Source organism: Suncus etruscus, chromosome 9 (assembly GCF_024139225.1).
Source record: "Suncus etruscus isolate mSunEtr1 chromosome 9, mSunEtr1.pri.cur, whole genome shotgun sequence".
NCBI lineage: Eukaryota > Metazoa > Chordata > Mammalia > Eulipotyphla > Soricidae > Suncus > Suncus etruscus.
The window spans coordinates 83,628,181-83,647,791 of NC_064856.1; the positions used below are offsets into that span (position 1 = coordinate 83,628,181).

The window sequence follows — 19,611 nt, forward strand, 5'->3', positions numbered from 1 at the left end:
GTGAAGGTTTCTTTCTCTTCCTCTTGAATGATTTTTAATTACAAGTGAAAATAACTTTGTAATAAAAGGTATTGTACCAAGCAGTCTGGATATATCTTGGTTATCATATGAGACGTTGTCCTTTGAAAATGGTGCTAGATAGATTTCTAGATAAATGACTAAGATAGATTACATAGATAAATCATACTAACTAGAAGGTTAGAAAAATACACTCTCTCAGGAAGGGCTACTGTCATTTTTATATAAAACAGTTTGGTGATTTAGTTTTGTAAAACTCCAGCTGCTCTAGGCAAGGCTTTTATTTTTCTTCCAGATTAAATTATTCTGTTAATTTTTCTCCTCATAAAAAATCATTCTCTTATCAAACTCTGACACCAGCTCAATAACCAGATAGCTGGTTAAAAAATCAGAAATTTGAAACTTTCAATTGTTCTACCACAAGTAAATTTTTTTTCTGGGTTCTTAGAGTTTGGAAAACTTTTTCTTCTTTTCAGTCACCAGAGATAATAAGATTCTTATTTATTTCAAGATTGATATTAATAGGCTTCTTTGAGATTCTAGATGACCATATTTTACAATTTGCAAATATAAGCCAAAGGTTCCCCTATAAGTTTTAAAAATAAATTTTGCAAACTTGATTTTACTATTATGATTTGATTTTCAGTATTTACTTCATACTTAATTACCCAAAACAATAGAGGGTTTTTTTAAATGAGAGAAAACAAAAACCTTTCAGTTTTTCTTTGTGCTATTGTTGTGATAACTAAGGTCTTTACATGTGTGGTTGTGTGCTCACACACGCGCTTCCTGAGATCAAAGTTTTTTAGTTGTAGTATTTGCCTAAAGTGAGCACTTCTGGGTGTAATGCTTACTGGGGGAGGCGTTGCTATGGTGCTTGCAGATATAATCATTGGGCCTGAATTCCTGCCTGAATGCTCACTCTATATTTTCAGTTGTTTTGCTCATTGGTGAAATGCTTGAGAGAGGCAGTTGTGGCATTCACACACATCTGGCTGTGCAGCGGAGACTGTAGTACTCTGTCTGGGCCTGAGGCATTCCAGTTTGTAAGGTCACTAGCAGTGCCATCAGTGCATATGTGGTGGTGTTGAGGATCAAACTCATGGGGTCATGATTACAAGGCAGCTGCTTTTGCCTTTGAACTATTCCCTATGTCCTGTGGAATTATTTTAACAGGAGGTTGTTTACCTCTCACTAATATGTCTAAAGTTAAAACTTATTGTAGGAGAGACACACTTTATTCTATTAGATGTTCTATTAGGTGAGAGAAACAGGAAGAGAGATTGAGAATAAGTAAGATAAGAGAGATAAGATTGAGATAAGTATACATTATTTTAAAACTATAAGCAAATTTGGGGCTGGAGAGATATAGTACACAGATAGGGCACTTGCCCTGCATATGGCTGATGCTACCAAGGTTAATCTGATCCCTGTCAACTCATATGGTCTCTCAAGCTCCTTCCAGAAATGGCCTCTGAGTATAATCTCTGAGCACAACCAGGTGTGCCCACCACAAATAATATATATATATATATGAGTATAAAATAATCTAGGAAACTGTTTTGAGAATTTAGCCAGTTGACTATAATAATGAAATTTCTTCCTGTATCTCCTCATGTGCCTTTTATTCTAATCCTCTAAAAAGTAGCTCTCATTCCTGTAACCAGTTTCTATATGCTCTAAAAAGCCTGTCCTCTCCTATTCTAAACTTGTTTATGTATGTATTGTAATTGAATCTATACAATTACTCATCAAATAGATACTCTCATTGTGTCTGTTGTATAAATGAGCAACTCAAGACACAGAGCATGGGGCCGGGTGGTGGCGCTAGAGGTAAGGTGCCTGCATTGCCTGCGCTAGCCTAGGACGGACCGCGGTTCGATCCCCCGGTGTCCCACATGGTCCCCCAAGCCAGGAGCGACTTCTGAGCGCATAGCCAGGAGTAACCCCTGAGCATCACCGGGTGTGGCCCCAAAACAAACAAAAAGAAAAGACACAGAGCACTTACCTAATGTATGTATTTAACTACAGAGGATGTCCTGTAACCACTAGGCAATATGGCTTTCATATTCATTATTACCACGTTGCATCTCACTCCACATAGTATAATTTATGTCCTATATTTTTATCTCTTGAAGAAGCTAGAAGTCAGGTCTCCTAGGAATTCTTCCTCTCTTTGTTTTTTTTTTTGTTTTGTTTTGTCTTGTTTTGTTTTTATTTTGGGGCCACACTGACTGATGCTTAGAGGCTACTCTTTATTCTGCACCCAGGAATAACTCCTAGAGATGCTTGGGAGACCTAATTGGATATCAGGGATCAAAACCAGGTTGGCTATGTACAAGGCAGTAGCTGCCCACTGTACTATAATTCCAGCCCCTTTATAAGAATTCTTTCATGGATAACTCACAAGCAAGAAATGAATGAGCAGGTAAAATAGAAAAAGAGGAGAGTCATTACAATGCCTTCGTCTTTTGATCTCTTTGCTATGTCAGGACACTCCTGGCAAAACAAGCCCTGAACCCAGAAGAGATCAAGTTGATTCCTCTGGAAAACTCTAATTCTTACTCCTGGGTTTGGGGATCTTAAAGTTATGCCAAAATACCCCATCTTCTGCCAAGTCAGGGAACAGCAGGTGTACCTAGATTGGTCAAAGCAAACACACTGACAGATTAATGTGTGAAAATTTCAGACATTTGCGTACCATAGGAAACATGTGAATGTTAAACAAAATAAAATCAATAAGTAAATAAAGAAGCAAACAGTTACATGTTCCAGAGATAAATATGTCTCAGGACTGATGGCTGTCTGAACTGTTTCAATTTCTTTCTATGGAGTAAGAAGAAGAAAGGCTGAATGAGACTTTTTATTCCAAAAGGTCTGGGGATTGTTGTGTTTTCTTGATAGTCATGACAACGAAGGGATGCAACATAGTCCTGGCATTAACCATGATGCACAAGGGTAGTAATTTTCCAGGAGACACCCTTTTTAGAAGAATACAAGATTTTAGAAAGATGTCCAAAACTGATCACCCCTAAAAAGCCAGACTGTATCATTAAACTAATGCTGGCATTGAAATTAATTCCTCTCTGAGCATAAAGCAAGTAGAAAAGATGGCAGCCTAATATTTAACAGCAAAAAATACCTCAATTAAAAGCTTTTTTAAAATGTTAGCCTCCAAATGCAAGATATACAGAAAATAATGTAGCAATAAGAAAGAGAAAAGGAAAAATGCTTATAATGTAAGTTCCCTGGCAAAATGAACAGCCAATGATTTTTTTCCTCCAAACTAAATGATTAACCACTGTTTGGAGATGATGAATCAGCCTTTGCTTCCAAGGGTCAAGTAATACACCAACTCATTTCCCCAAAATAAATATCTACTTTTTCAACTTTGTTCTATTTGAAGTTTAAGATTCTTTGATGAGAATGGGGTCATCTCTATGCCTCGGCTATAAAACAGGCTCTGAAATAGATTGTTTTTACATTGTTAGAAATGAATGCTGGCCTTGCAGAAGTAGAGGTCTTTGCAAGATAGTTCCTTTAAGTTTTCCCTGGCACCTTGTCTAAGGTTCCACATCCTAGAGGTACTCAGAAAGCATTTGTGGCCTGCTGTCAAGTTCACATCCAAAAAGGTCCCCTTGGATTTGAAATAGTTACAAAGGAGGATTGATTCTTCTGTTCATTTTTTAAAAGGTGAGGTTGAAGATTCTATAGTAGATATCACAATGATCTATTCTAGTTCCAGCTGCTCAGAGGAATATCTTGAAATGTTTGTGAAACCCAAATGATTTTGTTTGTTTGTCTTTTGGGCCAGTGCTCAGGAGTTACTCCTGGCTCTGCCCTCAGAAGTGAGTCCTGGGGGGCTGGAGCAATAGCACAGTGGTAAGGTGTTTGCCTTGCATGAGACCAACACAGGGCAGACCACGGTTCAAATCCCGGCATCCCAGATGGTCTCCCCAAGCCTGCCAGGAGCAAAAGCTTTGAGTGCCGCTGGGTGTGACCCCTCCCCCGCAAAAAAGGCTCTCATGCCAAAGGATGATCACTGTTGATGAACAGTTCTCCATTCCAGATCATGCAGAGTTGAAAAATGAAACAAGGTATGCTTGGACATTGTTGAGGTACCAAAAAACTAGAAATCAAGCTTACATTCTATCCAGTAATATAGCTCCTAAAAATATACCCTAGGGACCAAAAAATACTGAAAAGTCATCTGCACCCCTATGTTCACTGCAGAACTATTTACAATAGCCTGAATCTGAAAACAATCCAAGTGTCCAAGATTAGATATGTAGATAAAGAAACTGTACATCTATACAGTGGAATATTACACAGCTGAAAAAAATAAAAACAACAAAAATAAAGTTACTCCTGGCAGGCTCCGAGATTATAGAGGATTCCAGGGTTTGAATTAGAGTCAGCAAGGCAAACCCCCTAACTGCTGTGCTATTGCTTGGGCCCCAACTCAGATGATTTTATAATTGACCCTTACATGTGACTCTACAAATGATACAGTGGAGCATACAACTAGCATTCTGTTCATAGCAGCTCTTTCAGACATAGAGTGTCTGTGTCAACTATGCAGTTCTATTACTGCAGAGATCTGGGCAGCCAAGAGATTGCTCCAAGCCCCTAGTCTCTTCACCAGCCCCACTACAGGCACCAAAGAAAAGTGAGATGATGTAATTAGTGGACAGAGCAATATTTGGGAAGCAACTAGGGGAACTCATGGGTTAAGTTCCTGGCTTCCTGCCAGAGACCCGGGTGTGTTGTATTGTGTGTTCATGGGGTGTTGATATTTGAGCAGCTTGCTCCCTTTTTTCCAAGTGAGCAGTGGTTATCTGAAGGAAGCCAAGGAATCTATTTTGATGAGTGCCCTTTGCATGGGAAATGTATATTATCTGTAAATGTATCTGACTGTCTGTGATAGCTTAGAGCTACTATGGGCCTTCTAGGTAAATTTGTAATTTTTCTTATAAACAGGGATCCCTCCTGACCACTCCTCTCCACACCTCCTCCAGTCTCTTACAACTTAAACATGACAATGAAAGACCAAGGCAAAGCCCAAGAATTCTCAGGCACATGACATGGTGATTCTAGTTAAGGATATGTCCAACTCTGTAGGAAAGACAGGGTTGGATTTTAGGATCTGCCTCCTACTCAGAAGCAACCCTCTTATTATCCTCAAACTAGATGCTCTTAGTTGGATTATACCTGGGACGGTCCTACCTGAGTCTCCAGTCTCAGACTTTCTCCTACCTCTGCTATTTAATTCATAAAGCAGTTAATGACCATTAATGCATGGCTTGTGACCTGGTTGCTCATCCACTGTATTGGAATAAGGACATTTTTCTTTTAGTGACAGCACATTTCAGGGCTTTGTTCATGTGAACCATGAGTAACCACTGAGCTATATCCCTGGGTGTCAGTCTTTCAGGGTTTACATCCTTTGAGGCTCTAGTCTTGGAGAAATGAGACAAGAGTTGGCTCAGTGGTGAAATACATGCCTCACACACACACAGGAGACTTAGGTTCCATATCCAGAAACACATCCACACACATGTACACACAAGTACTCAGTCAGAGTTGTGTAGCAATAACTAATCCCAGGCTATCAATTATAATTATTATTCAGAGTCTGATATTGGTTATAGACTCTGGACCCTGAGCAAACCCAAAGCCCAGAAATTGAGGTATGTGGAAAGAATTCTTTCCATGTAGTTCAGATCTCACCAGGCTGCGGGATGCCTACAAATGAATATGTTAACGCCATAGATGTGAAACCCCATTGGCAGGTGGAGGTCAGGACATGATTCTTGTTGGCAGATTTGGAAGGAGGCCAGTCTAGTGACCACATCTAGAGCCAGGTCTCCCCTGCAAGCCCAGGGCTTCCCTACCAGCCAAGCAAGTTCCCACTGGGCAAGAGACAAACAGCTCCCCTCTGCAGTGTACATACCATCTGTCTGTTCATTCTGGTTCTCTGAGCTCCCAACCCTGCCTTTCTCCTGCACAGCCTATCCATCTGCCTCTCTTAGACTCTGAGACCTCTCAGCCTCCAGTCCTAGAAAGGCTATCACTTGCAGGCCAGATCTCTATCATGCCTGATAGAGATGCCTTCACTGACCCCAGGGGAAGCTCTGTAGCCTGGTGCTGTAGAGCTGCCTGAACTTACCTTACACCTGGGCTTTTGTCCTTGGGGATATTTTGGAGCACATTGATGACAAAAATATTTCCCAAGTGGTACTCAAGATATCTGGAGTGATTCTTGGTGATCTGGGTTAGTGGTTCAAAAAGGGGAGCTGATGATAGGTTACTACTGGGGCCTTTCTGTGCCAGGGAATACCCAGGCTCCCCCTTGAAGTTTTTTAGGAAGGCTCTAGTACTATATTCAGAATGCTTAATGAGAAGAGAACCATGTTATAGCAGGGAACAATTTTGTGCAAGGGATTGAACAGGGATGGTCACATGCCTTAATCCCTGTACTATGTCTCCAACTCAGTTTAGTATATATTGAAGAGTAACTGTGATCTGTAGGCCTGGGGGCTACTTCTAGAAATACTCAGTCAGGCTCCATCCCAAGATCTGTGCAAAAAAAACCAAGATCTCTAATAACAGAAGACTGACTATGACAACCATGACTGAGCAGAACTTTTCCTGGGGCCATAAAGAACGACTTTATCCTAGGCGTTGTCCTAGGACTTATACATACAAAAACCAAGATCTCTAATTGCAAAAGACCGACTTTGACAACCACAACTAAACAGAAATTCTTCTGGGACCATAAAGAAAGACTTTGGGGTTGGACAACTAACATGCCTAGAACCTGTAGTCAATCTTATGACAGTATTCTTTATGAGTGGAGACACCCTGTATCTCTTAGGTCAAGGAAATTTTCTTTCTAATTGCCCCAACATTTACTGTGCCTAAGGAAAATAAAACTTGCCACAATTGCTTCTCCTTTTATATATATTCTAGATAGGGGCTCCTGCATTTTTCATAGGACCTTAGAACTTGAATAATTTTTTAGGTCTCATATTTCTATATCCTTCTATAACATGAAAAAAGAAAAAGAAAAAGTGGGTGGGACCCAGGGACAAAGTGGTCTCAGGAGAATTGAGTTAAAAAAAAAGGTCAAATCTAAGTACCCAAACCAAAGTCAACAATAGTAGAATCAAGAGACCCAAACTACCAAACTATAGCAAGCTAAACACATAATGGACTTGCTATACTAAGTCCAGGGAACTAAGGGTGAAGGTATGAGATTCATGGTAGGAACTATGGTGGAGGACAGTCAAAACTGGTGTGTGGGAATGGCCCTAATTCACTGTCATTATATGCCTGAAATATAACTGTGAAAGACTTGTAATTCACAATGGTCTCAATAAAATTAAAAAAAAAACAAAACTGGATTGGGTGGGGTTCAATGCTAGGCCCTGAGGATATGCTGTTATTAGACCCTATGGTTCTAGATTCCACCAGGGAAATACCTTGTAGTGCTTGGTGTGTGTGTGTGGTGGGGGGGTCCCACTCTTTGGGCCATATGATTTAGGGGCCATATGATGCCAATGCCTATAGGAGATCAGGTATGTGCAATTTGCACACAGGATCAGATTCTAACCCTTATAGCATCTCCTACCCTTGTTCTCTCATATTGACCAATCACTGGGAGTTCTTGGCAGAGCAGCTCTCTTTGGCCTAGGATAATTTTCCCTAAGAGAGTTGACTTGCTGATTCCTGCCAAAAACCAAGGAGAGCAAGGACAACTCTCAATGACAGCTGGCAGCAAGCCTAGTCACTGGGTACTAAAACCCAGAGACCTCTGCAGCACAATGCAGTGTGTCCACACTACGTAAATCCTTTCACTCTGTGCTCTCCTGGACTCACCAAACCCCAAGTCAGTAGGCATGTGAGAACACCTCTGAGAATGGTCTGATCCTTCCCCCCATTCCCCAGTTTTTGGGTCACACTTGGTAATACTCAATAGTTACTCATGGCTCTGTACTCAGCAACTATTTCTGGTGTGTGCTCATATGGGATTCTGGGAATCAAACCCAGGCCAAGTGCATGTAAGGCAATCACCCTACCTGCTGTACTATCCTGTACTATTTCTCTATCCCTAGCATAGTACCTTGTATTTCCTCTAGCAAACCTTGGTAGGGTGTATTATGATTTATGGGCACTGAACTTGCTCAAATTCAGCAGTGGAGGTTATATGAGACATAGGAAACCATCATTTAAATATTGCTCCCCAATCACCTGGCCATATTGTTAGTTTGTGTTAAACCATAAAAATTATGTAGTTACACTTTTTTAAAAACTGGGCTGGCAGTTCAATGCAAGGACTCGAGGATGTGACGGTGCTCAGGCCTTGTGGTGTCAGGAAAACCTAAGCCGCCCAGGCGGTACTCAGAAGTTATTAGTGCTGAGACTTGAACCCAGGTTGGGATCTCTTATGCATGCACCCTGACCTTTGTACTAGCACATAAGTATTTATGCATGTTAGTCTGTAAAAATGATGTACATTCAGGCCACCTATCGTTATAGTATGTGAATGGTATAAAGAATTTATTAACATTTCCTGTTAGTGCTGGCATCTAAGTCCCACATTCAGTTCTTCTATGTCCCTGTTCAGTGAAGGAGAGGGAGATGAAATAATTGCATGCTTGCCTCTGAGGTTTTACATATGTGTGGAGGAGTCACCCTGGATGGGCAAAGGAAATCCTCAAGATTGAAGGTCTATTCCTGTCTGGTCCATAGTTTCTATTTACTTGTGTCTCCATTACTCAACTCTGCTGCAGCCTCCAAACATCTGCCAGAGGAATCATGTTAGAACACACATCCTTGTTGAAAATCCTTTTATCAACACCACAAATTTGAGGATGGGATTCAAACTTGGAGCGTGTGACTTTAAATTCCTATGCTCTGTATGTTCTGGATGTTCCCTGCTAACCAATGGTCACTGTTCCTCCTGCAGTCCTAGGATTTGGGCCTGCACATCCTTCCTGCACAGGTCATATATTTTTACATCTCTGTGGCTCTGCACATGCTCAGAATGTCCCTTTGCACCTGCTTCATGTAGGCAGCCTCGATGCTACTGATGTTTGAAGCCAGAGAATTCTGTGTGTGGAGGCTGCCTTTGGGCACTGCTGTTTGATGAGAATAACACTCTTCCTGGCACTTTATCCATGAGCTGTCTGTTTAATTTCCCACTGTGATAACCAGGCCTGTCCCTATTGCATGGGCATATAAGTTCACTGAGGGATAACCTATTTCTGACAGTCAGTACACCACCCATCCAGACAATGCTTTTAGAATTCTGTGGAAGCTGCCCACTCCCCGATCTTTTCCTCATCCCCAAATGTATGACTGTAATTTCAGTGCCTGATCTTTGTGTTCCTTTAATGCCCCCACACTCACTCCCATCAAACCCCTTTCTCCCTGACTTTTGTTGGCAGGTTTATTCATGTGACTTTCCCTTTGGACACTTCAAGGACAGGATCATGTTTTATTCATCCTGGAGCCTTTGACACTGAGAGTAGGAGCTGGCATGTCGCAGATTCTGTCTCTGTTTGTTGAGCAAATGAACAAACAAGCTTGTCTACAGGCAGAGAGAATGCCTGGAGCTAAGATTGAGAGAAAGGGGGCCAATTTCTAAGTCTGTGTTCTATAAGCACTTGGTTTGACGAGTTTATTAAAAAGAAACATAAACGGTTACAACTGTTTGAAAGCCATCTAAATACTGGTAATTGGTTTGAACGCAGTGATCAAAAGCACATAAAACTTGTCTTTTCTCCAGTGGTCTTCAAAGGGCAAAAGAAATTTGGGACTGGGTGGGTTTGGGATTCCCCTATTCCTCCACATTGGGCAAAGTTGTTCACTCCTTTCTTAACTTCATCCACAGGTGAAACTCTCCCTGTGAGAAATGACTGCTGCAGTCTCAGCTCTCACCTCTCCATGCTACATTGACCAAAAATGCCAGAGACCTTTTCTTGCCCCCTCAGGAGACAAAGTTTCTAGATCTTTCCTTAAGGCTACCACCATAGGCCAAGTATCTATCCCTATATTAAATACTGTAACTGCAGAGTAGGAAAGGGATGTACACTGAATTAACTGGGTCAGACCTGGCCTGTGGAGTGTTTATGGTGTGAGATGATATTACAGTGTTGTTTTGGCTTGCATCTCTCTCATGATTAATAATATGAGCATTTTGGGGTGCCTTTTGACCATCTGTATTCCTTCTTTGGAAAAGTTTCTGTTTATTTTTTCTTCCCAATTTTTGATGGAGCTACATTTTTTTCCTTGTTAAGCTCTAGCAGTGCCTTATATATCTTTGATATTATGCCCTGATCAAATGGCATTAGGTGAATAATTTCTCCTAATCTGTGGGCAGTTTTTCTATCCTGGTTACTGTTTCCTTTGAGGTGCAGAAGCTTCTCAATATAATGTAATCCCATTTGTTTATCTTTGCTTCCACTCCTTTGTTCTGTGGTGTCTAATCCTTGAAGATACCTTTTGCTTCAATGTTATGAAGAAGTCTATCTATGTTTTTCTCTATATTCCTTATGATTTCAGGTTGATAATTTGATTTGACTCTAATGCCCAGCATTAAAAAGAGGTCTGAATTCATTCTTTTGCATGTTGCTGACCAGTTTTCCAAACACCACTTGTTGAAGAGATTTCTGAAAGTGATTTTTTAAATTCATTGGCTGGCTCATCTGTTGCTCTCAGCTTTCACAAGCAGTACCAAGGAACAGCTGTGCTTGTGACCTCTGCATTGAAGTTCTGGTTCATTGTTTAATTGCTATTTAATTGAATTTACTTTTCCATCTGTCCTTGGATCTCTCCATCTGCAAAATGGGTATACCTATGGCACCTGCCTATAGAGTTGTTAATATTTAGCATATTAATGCAGGTAAGGCTTTTCAAAAATACACAGTGAACATTACCTATTACAACAATGGCAAAAAATTTCCAGAGCTAGAGTATACTTTTTTGATTCTTTCCCATTCGAGTACCTTAGATATCTCAGGTCACCTAAGTTTTGTCACATGCTGTGATTTTATAGGGCCTTTGTCCCTGTCTCACTTCTGACACTGAGGACCTAAAAGCCTTGTGATTTTTCTAAGGATTAAGAGTATTTAAATGTTCTTTATAAAATTTTTAGTCACACACAAATATTTATATACTAAACTCACTTCTAAGAAGGGGAGAAAGGCTGAAATTTGAATTCTGTCACCCAGTGACTTAATCATCATACTTGTGATGAAACCTGGTAAGCACCCCAAAGGTGTGGGCTTTCAGATGGGTGGACACATGAAGATTGGAGGAAGAACTGTGACCCTGGCTCAAAGAACATGGAGCTCAGCAGAGCATGGCGTCTTCCCATCTGTTGTACCCTGTGCATCTTGGGCTCTTCCTGAATTAGTCTTTTATAATGAACCAGCAACAGTAAATTATAATTTTTCTCTACATTTTCTGAACTCTTGAAAAATTAGAGAAGGTGGAGAGTGTTGGGACCTCAGTCTCTCTAGACTCAATTGATGCATATATGACAGCCAAGACTTTTGGTTGTGCCTGAAGTTGAGATTGGGATCTGGGAATGGAATAGTTTTGTAGGGCTAAATTTGGTTGGATCAGTCTTCCGAATACATGGTTTCAGAATTATGTTAAATGTAGGACTTCTAGTTGGTGCTCAGGAAATGAGTATGGAGGTGATAACAGTGGAAGGCCAGAATGAAATACCTCTGAGAGAGAATCTTCTTTCTCAAAAGCTGCTCAAGACCTCTGGCTGCTTGTTCACTCCACCAAAGGGGGCCTCTAAGGTCTTACTTTGCAATATAAAAGATGACCAGTAATTCTAACTCTGAATATGAGTGTCAGGAATGTCCTGACTTGCTCAGTAATTCAATTTCCACTGCTCTGTAGAGAATGACAGGTTGGGGTGGGGGATGAATGACAAAAGGCTGGAGCTGCTTCCTGAGTGTTCTAGAGATGAAGATGTTTTGCTCTGAGAGCAGAGATTTGCCATTTAGCTGAGGATATTAAAGCACCTTCTCTTCTCCTTATTGTCTGTGCCCATAATCCCTGTACAGGACCTCTTCTTTGGAAGATGAAAAAGAAAAAGGCTATCTCTCTTTCTTTTAGAAGACCTACCAGGGAATCTGGAATGTCTTTTTTATGCACTTCAAACAGAAAGTGTGTGTTACTTTCATATCCCAGTAGTTTTGAAATGACCATTGGTTCTTCTTTGGCAATCAGAATAAAATTTGAATTGTTAAAAAATCCTACTTGCATATCTATTGCAGAAGTCATCAAGCCATTATTTTAAAGCCCTATCCCACTCTAAAATTTACTGTTCTGAAGGGGTATGAGCCTCCCTTTATTGTCAGAGAAGCTTTGGCCAAGTAAGCTCCAGTGGAAGCCACTTTTCTGTCCCTGTGCCCTATAGCTCTTCTCTCTGCAAAAGGAAATGAAACCTTCCTCAAATGCAGTGTCCAAAAGCAGCTTTATAAACATGCTTCTGCTTCTTGAGTGACAGATAGTTCTTGCAGCAGGGGATATTTTATTATTATAAAGTGGGATTAAATACAATAAGTCCTATTTTATGTTCCTCTAAGAACTCTGGAAGAGAGAAAAAAATTAGCATGAAGCCAGATCAGTTGGTCATGGTCAGATGGTCCAGAAATGTGTCTTGTTGAATCCCTCTCATGGTCTTTTTGTTGTTGTTGTTGTTGTTGTTGTTGTGAAATTGGCAGAATTTATACAGAATATATTCTTTCTTGATGGAGCTGTGATTGGCACTAAACTGAGTGATGAGGACCATTGGGAGGGCCGTCAAATTCTCATACTGCAGAAATGAAGTGTCTGGTGAGCAAAGTGATGCTGCAGTATGTGTCCTGGGAATGCTGGTCTTGTAAAATATCTATCTGGTTTGGGACTCCAAATTCAGGAAATTCTAGAATAAGTGGCTTCAAATGCCTTTCATTCTACTTCAAATCTCTTCTAAATAAGACTGATTCTTTTTAGGAAACCACAAATGTCTTTTATTGCTAAATGCTTTGGGGTATAAATTCTCCAGGCTCTTTATAAAGTCTCATTTCTATTCATTCACTCAACAAATATGTATCAGGATGCTTCTGTTTGCCATTTGGGAGTATCATAGGAAACATGACAAAGTCACGGCATTCATGGAGTTTATATTTTAGTAGAAGTTACTGATCAGAACTCCCTAACCACATAGATGTACAGAAAAATTGTCAGAAATTTAATGAAGGAGCATAAAACAACATGCAGCAATGTGATCTAAAATTCCATATAGAGTATAAAAACTGTAAAATAAGATTTTTATATGTTGGCCAGCATTAGGCTCACTAAAGGGAGTGATATGTGAGTAGAGACATGAAATGAAGTAACCAACTAGGCCTAATTCCAAGGGAAGAGTTCTCTGGGTAGAAGGACTAGTGGAAGGCTGCAGAGAAAGATGTATATTTGGTACAGGGGCTCAATGGACCTCAAAACCGATGTGACAAGAGAACTGAAAAAATAGACAAGAAAACCATGAATTCTTCTAGTTTTTGAATTGGAAGAATTATATTATTAAAACATCCATACTACTTAAAGTACTATATATATATATATATATATATATATATATATATATTCATTGTAATTCCTATCAAAACTGCAATGTCATTCATCAAGGACATAAAACAAACATTATTACTTTTATGGAATCACAAAATTCTCTGCATGGACAAGATAATAAGAAGAATACAAGATGGGATGGGGCCGGAGAGATAGCACAGCAGTAGAGCATTTGCCTTGCATGCATGCAGAAGGACAGTGGTTCAAATCCCGGCATCCCATATGGTCCCCTGACCCTGCCAGGAGCGATTTCTGAACATAGAGCCAGGAGTAACCCTGAGTGCGGCTGAGTGTGACCCAAAAACAAAACAAACAGGGGCCGGGTAGGTGGCGCTGGAGGTAAGGTGTCTGCCTTGCAAGCGCTAGCCAAGGAAGGACCGCGGTTCGATCCCCTGGTGTCCCATATGGTCCCCCCAAGCCAGGGGCAATTTCTGAGCACATAGCCAGGAGTAACCCCTGAGCGTCAAACGGGTGTGGCCCAAAAACCAAAAACAAAAAAAAAAAACAAACAAAAAAAAAACCAGCAACAACAACAAAAGAATATAAAATGAGAGACTTTGCATTTTTTGACTTTATGCCATAAAACTATAGTAACCAAAGCAGTGCCATATTGGAATAAAAGCAGAGAGATGGAGGTGGAACTCAATAGTAGACTGGTCCCTTGACTTTTATTTGTGAGGTCCTAGATTTGACCTTAAAAAAAAACCATGTCATAGAATTGTGAAACGAGAAACAAATTCCTGGCTATATGGAGAGTTAATTTATGGCACAGGAGCCAAGAACTTAAAATGGAAGAAAGAAAAGTCTTGTTAGCAATAGGTAGGGGCCGGGCGGTGGCGCTGGAGGTAAGGTGCCTGCCTTGCCTGCGCTAGCCTAGGACGGACCGCGGTTCGATCCCCCGGCGTCCCATATGGTCCCCCAAGCCAGGAGTGACCTCTGAGCGCATAGCCAGGAGTAACCCCTGAGCGTCACCGGGTGTGGCCCAAAAACCAAAAAAAAAAAAAAAAAAAAAAAAAGCAATAGGTACTGAGAACTTGGTGGTGAAGGGGAAGATTTATTTTGGTATGGAGAAGATATGACTTTAAAATTACCTTAGCTTTTTACTTGTAGGCACTATACTGAGTTATGACATACCATAATTCAAAATTTTAAATACACACATTTCTTCTGCTGCAACTATTCTATTTATAGAAATTTAACCTACAGATAAATCTCTGGTTATAAATGAAATTTAAATCACATGTATGTTTCTTTCAGTTTTGTTTCTCTAGGTAGGGAGTTCAGAAAACCACCTCAAATAATGAAAATTCTACCTAATGGGATGCTGTGTAACAATTTCAAGTCACTTCCTATGATGTACATATTTATTTACATATTGCATATAAAGGAATATTTTAAAATAAGAAACCTTTATATATTAATATGCATGTAGGTATTTTATTTAGAAACCATGACCCAAATAGCTCGATCAGAAAATATCTTATGTCGGCAAAAGTAATTTAACTTGTTTACTCATAATTTTCTTGTACAGAGGAGGTATTAAATCATGTGAATATGTGAAATAACATTTGTTCCGTTTTCTTAATCCCTCTCCCACTCACATACTACCACTGGTTTTGTACCTCTCTTCCAAATTTGCACTAAAATCTGCAACCCACATCCCTTCTGCCTCATAACACTCCCCTGTAGAAAATCAACCCTTACAATGGACTTGGATGGTGGATGGAGGCCTTTGTTCTTAGGCCCCGGCCATGTGGCTCCATCCCCCATTAACCGGCCTGGGTCCAGGAAAGCAATGGGTATTAAAGCGATGGGTAATATCCACCCGGATATTATGTGTATCTTTATCTGCAAGACCCCGCCCATTTCTGGGAGTGTCTTGGGAAGGTTATATAAGGCCTTTGACCCAGGGGATTAGGTCCTTTTGGGCTTTTGTCAGGATGGAGATTGGAAGTAACATGGATGAAAGAAGTAAGATGCAGGACTGGCTAAGAATGGCATGTCTGAATGGTTAGCAGCCACATCTGTTGGCCAGGGCAATAAAGATGTTATCTCTCAGGGCCGGGAAGGTGGCGCTAAAGGTAAGGTGTCTGCCTTGCAAGTGCTAGCTTAGGATGGACTGCGGTGCGATCCCCCAGAGTCCCATATGGGCCCCCAAAGCCAGGGGCGATTTCTGAGTGCATAGCCAGGAGTAACCTCTGAGCGTCAAATGGGTGTGGCCCAAAAACCAAAAAAAAAAAAAAAAAAAGAAAAAGATGTTATCTCTCTGGAAACTTGCCTGTGAGTGAGTTCAATACCCGTAGCTTTCCTGGACCCAGACTCGCCAGTTAATGGGGGATGGAGCCACATGGCCGGGGCCTTAGAACAAAGATCTCCATCCACCATCCAAGCCCATCGTAAGGGCTGTTTTTCTACAACTGGTGCATGGCAGTGAAGCCACGTGGTGAGAGCAGCATGGGACAAACCAGCGTCTGGACTTACGGTTTTAAGTAAAGGATTAAGTGGAGAGCCACATATTTTACACATAGTTGGTGATGGGATAAGTTTTAGTTAGTTAGTGGTTTAAAATTTTTTTAAAAAAGGGAAGTAATACAGCTTATCCCATTTAAAGATCTTAAAAAACAACCGCCTGCATCTAACTTTAATCTAAGTTATGTTCTTGCTAATTTAATGTGCTTTATTGTTTTCCATAGTTAATACTTCCATTGGTATAATCTTCTACTGTGTATTTTAATGTATTTAGCCTGTTTTTAAAATGTATGTTATGCATTTATGTTGTAGTACTTGTGTGTAGGGAAGGTTAATAGGAACAGAAAGTTCCCCCAAAATAGTTTAAAAGTATAGGAACATGAAAGTTCCAGGATAGTGCTTGGTAAAAAGCATTAAGAGAATTTTAAGTTACAAATGTATGGTGTATTTTGCAAAAATGTTATTTTTAAGATAGGCTGATATATTAATTTTACACTTTAAAGATTGTTGCTATGGAAATATTACCCGCCTTTGGCTATAGGCGGAAGCCACATAACTTATGCCTTTTGTCTTTATGTAAAAAGGGGGGGCAGATGTGGCCTCATTCCCCCATTCTAACTGGGTAACTTGATCTTACCTGCAAGATCCCGCCCATTCCTGGGAAGAGTCTTGGAAAGGTTAGATAAGGCTTTGATCCAGGGGATTAAAGTCTTTTTGGTCTTTTGCCAGGATGGAGGTTGGAGGTGAGATGGATGAAAGAAGTAAGATGCAGGGCTAGCTAAGAATGGCATAAATGGTTAGCAGCCACATCTGTAGGCCAGGGCAATAAAGATGTTATCTCTCTGGAAGCCTGCCTGTGAGTGAGTCCAATAACCATCGTTTTCCTGGACCCAGACCCCCTGGTTAATGGGGAATGGAGCCACATGGCCGGGGCCTAAGAACAAAGGTCTCCATCCACCATCCAAGCTTTTAAAGAAGAGTTTATCGCTGCTTTTTTGTGAGAACATATATGCAATTGGCAAAACAAGTATAGTAAATGCCAAGGTAAAGAGATTTTTTTAAAAATACATTCAGCTGATGATTATCAGCCAACACTGGGAAATTTTTCTTTGCTTCTGTCTCCTCATTTTTTGTGGAGGCAGGGCCACTCCCAGCAGAAAGTATGGGGGACTACTTCTAGTTCTGTGCTTGGGGGGTGCTCCTGGCAGTGCTTGTACGGGTGAGGGGGAAACCTTGCAGTGCTGAGAACCAAATCCAGATCTCTCAAATGTAAAACTCACCCCCATTGACTCTGTTTCTTCAGCCCCTATTTTCTATTTCTTGTCTAATAAAAGCAAAGAGAATTTTTAGAAATGTGCAAATTAAAGAAGAATTTTGAGTAAGTTATCTGGCAAGGGTACTTGACATCTGAATGGTCTTCAGGTTTGCCCTAACACAAATGGGAAACATACAAATTTGAGTGTGTCCCATGTTTAACAATTTCAGTTCTAGACTGAGCCCTGGATTGGGGCTGTGTATCTCATTATAAAAAGTTAAGAAGATGCTCACTTTGGCAGCACATATCATATACTAAAATTGGAACAATACAGAGAAGATTAGCATGGCTGGCCCCTGCGCAAGGATAACACACAAATTCATGAAGTGATCCATATTTTTATTGAAAAAAAAATAAAATAAAAAATAAAAAGTTAAGAAGTCCCCAGTCTATAAAAGGAGAAAGTTACATTAATAATGATTATCGTTAATAATGATTAAATACATATGCACCATATACTCTTGTAAGTTCCTTTCTTGTGTGTCTTGTTTATTGTTTTCATTTTGGGGCCACATTTGTTGTTCAGAAATTGTTCCAGGTTCTGAACTTAGGAATCACACCTAGGAGCTTGGGGAACAGACAACATAGGATGCCAGGGATCAAACCCAGGTTGACTATGTACAAGACAAGAACTCTACCTCTTGTGCTATCTCTCTGGTTCCACTTGTAAGAGTTCTTAACTTATATATGGGTATTTTTTATCCAAATAAGAAGCCATTGGATAGATTATAGCAATAATTTGGGGTGTGGTTGTTTTGTTTGGGTTGGGAGGCCTTACCTAGTGATGTTCTTAAGTCTTATTCCTTTTTCTTTTTTTTTTTTTTTTTTTTTTGGTTTTTGGGCCACACCAGTTTGACACTCAGGGGTTACTCCTGGCTATGCACTCAGAAACCACCTCTGGCTTGGGGGGACCATATGGGATGCTGGGGGATCGAACCACGGTCCATCCTACGCTAGCACTTGCAAGGCAGACACCTTACCTCTAGCACCACCTTCCCGGCCCCAAGTCTTATTCCTTGCTCTGCACTCAGAGATGATAACTCCTCTGAGACTCAGAAGACCATATTGGGTGACAGGGATCAAACTCAGGGTAAGACAAGACCCTCCCCACTGTACTATCTTTATGTCCAATCAATAATTATTTTGGAGTTGTATAGAATAGTGTTTGTTCCTCTATCATAATTTATATCTAATCCTGGAGTGAGATTACAGCTGCATCCCATCAACCTGGGTTCAATCCCTGGCATCCCATATGGCTTCCTGAATCCTACCAGGAGTAACTTCTGAGTGCAAAGCCAGGAGTAACTCCTGCGTATTGCTTGTGTGTGGCCCAAAAGTGAAAAAAAAAATCTATATCTGTGTTATGGTAATGAATCTGTTTTCAGATAACTAATAATAAAGAGGTTCGGTGTGGAATCAGTTGTTCTGGACTGAGATTCCAGTTCTTCCAATAAGAGGCAATACAACTCACCTTGCAATTGTCCATCTTCATGTATCTAGTAAGGATAATTACAGTTGTTTCCTCAAGCTATTGGGAGGGAAAAAGCAAATATAGATAGCATTTAGAAGGGCATTTGGCACAGAAGCTGTTAAGAAATGTCTGTTACTGTTATTAGTGTTACTACAATTTATCTCCTCCTATTGAAGGAGGTCTTTGAGAGTTGGGTCCACTATCTTATTAATTCTTGTGTACAGAATTCCTTATCTGGGACCTACCCAAGGCTGAAATCCACAATTTTCTGTTTAAAACAGAAACAAAGAAAAAAATAACTGATTATTTTTCATACATTTCAAGGGAGAAAAGAGAATAGAAAGGGGGCCCCCTTCATGAGTGGACGCAGATTTCCCCCCAAGAATAATAACAGAAGAAGAATTTTAGTCCTCCTAGAGAAAGATAGAGTTACTAGAAACTATAAATATGAGAACCAGGAAAAATCTTTACTGATCACAATTCAACTCTCCTATTTCATGGTTCAGGAGTCTGAGATTTAGGACATTCATTCAAATGAAAGCTTGTATTCATGCATCTAACTAGAATTAGAAAAATTAATTAAGGAAAATAATCCATTATCTTAACCCCAAATTTCACCTCATTGGCAAATGGATTCAATTTTTCATTTAGGTTTGATCTCACAAAGATTTCTTAAATGTCAGGTTTTTTATACTAA

General features: G+C 40.2%; 1 protein-coding gene and 1 pseudogene across 3 annotated transcripts in view; both read left to right on the forward strand.

Moving 5' to 3' along the window:
* The window catches only part of KIAA1549L (KIAA1549 like), a 311,480-nt gene that overhangs the window by 259,396 nt on the left and 32,473 nt on the right, over positions 1-19,611 (forward strand). The window lies entirely within an intron of this gene.
* LOC126019909 (uncharacterized) lies at positions 17,668-17,784 on the forward strand (annotated as a pseudogene).